This window comes from Triticum dicoccoides, chromosome 3B, assembly GCF_002162155.2.
Source record: "Triticum dicoccoides isolate Atlit2015 ecotype Zavitan chromosome 3B, WEW_v2.0, whole genome shotgun sequence".
NCBI lineage: Eukaryota > Viridiplantae > Streptophyta > Magnoliopsida > Poales > Poaceae > Triticum > Triticum dicoccoides.
Genome location: NC_041385.1, coordinates 186,689,731 through 186,691,602, shown reverse-complemented (window position 1 = coordinate 186,691,602; position 1,872 = coordinate 186,689,731).

Below are 1,872 nucleotides of genomic sequence, written 5' to 3'. Positions count from 1 at the left end.
GGAGACGGCGGCGAGGCGGGGTCGGGGGAGACGGCGGCGAGGCGGGGTCGGGGGAGACGACGGCGAGGCGGGGTCGGGGGAAACGGCGGCGAGGCGGAGGCGACGAGTAATAGTAGAGGAGAATTGGGGGAGGAAGCAGAGGAGAGGGAATCAGGCCGCGTTGGGGGGTTAAGTGAAAATAGCTTTAACTGTAGCGTTGGGAGGAAAAACGCGTTGCTGCTAAAATCCGTAGTAGTAGCGTTGTTCGTAGAAGGGCACTACTACTATACCTAGCACGTCGGGAACGGTGTGGCAATTATAGTAGTAGCGCTTTCTGCTCCTGCCGCGCTACTGCTAAGCGGCTAACCGTAGCGCGGTTCTGCCAGACGCGCTACTGCTAAGTAGCAGTAGCGCCTCATTTTAACAAGTGCTACTGGTAACATTCTGTGTATAAGGTTTTTCCTAATAGTGTTAGGGAAAGATATGAGACTTTTTTTTCTTAGCCTAAACAAGCCTAGAAAAAGTCTTCTATTTTGATATAGAGGGACTAGTTTTTTTATCACGAGAGTAATAATGTAGTTGTTGGCTGGGAGCACTGCACAGCTGGCTGCAGGATGTCCATGCCCCAAATCCTATTTAGCGCCTTAAGCACTGTATGCTAGTGTTCTTCAATATGCCGCACACCCCTGTTTGACCTTGGGCTTGGCCCATTTAACTCCCTTTTTTAGAACATACGCCGGGCGCGCTAGGTTCGCTAGTTCGCACGGTCCATGAAAGATTTTTTCCTCACAGGTTTTACAAATCTTCTAGAAACTTCTATCAATTTTTTCAGAGAGGCTTTCTCCTAGTTTATTCCAAGACGAATTTGGTACATTTTTTTTCTTTTCCTTTTTTTGTTGCTCGTTCTCGCAAACTTTTCTTAAATCTACAAATATTTTTCTATTTCGTTAGCATTTTTAAACTTTAAAAATTCAAATTCATGAACCTTTTTTCAAATCCATGAAATTTTTCAAAATCCACATTTTATTTTTTAAATCCATGATTTTTTAGAATTCACACTTTGTTTCCAAATTCCCTGATTTTTTTAAATGCATGAATATTTTTAAACTTTTGATTTTTTTTCTCAAATTTATGAAAACTTTTATGATTGTTTTTCAAACTCATGTTTTTCAAATTTGAAAAAAAAATCGAATTTGTAATCTGTTTCAAAATTTGTGTTTTTTCTCAAATTTTATGAATCTTTTTAAATTCATGATTTTTTAGGGAAAAGTCAGGAACAAACTTTATAAATGAAGCCATTACAGTGAGTTCACCATAACTCACAATGCAATACATAAAAACCAAGTGTAGATCTCCAGGATCAAGCCAAAGACGCACAAGCCAAGCAACAGAGAAGGATAAATCTTTATGGCTATTCTCATCAGAGGTTCTGGGTGATAGTGGAGGCACGGATATTGGAGACCACCAAGATGACAACATCAACACCCACAACTTTAATGAGAGGGCTCCACTGCTAGACAATGACAAACATTTTGAGCAAACAATTAGAAGGACGGTTAGGAAATAAGTGTTCAATCATAAATTTGTTCCAGGTGGTCCATAAGGACCAACCGAAAGTGGCAAATGCAATCCAGAACATAGGAGCAAACTGGCCCAAGTAATTTCGTAAGATGTTAAGTAGTTTATCTAGGCTAGTCGGGTTCCAGGAAGTTCAAGAACGATTGAACGCAGCTCCATCTAAGTTAGCTAAAACACAGTTAAGTAGGATGTGCTCGGTGGTTTCATTCTCCCCACAAAGAGAGTAAGCAGTGGAAGCATGGGCATACTGCTTAAGGATTTGATTACTAGTCGGACGTCGTCGCCTGATGGCTTGCCCAAGGAAGGTATTGATCT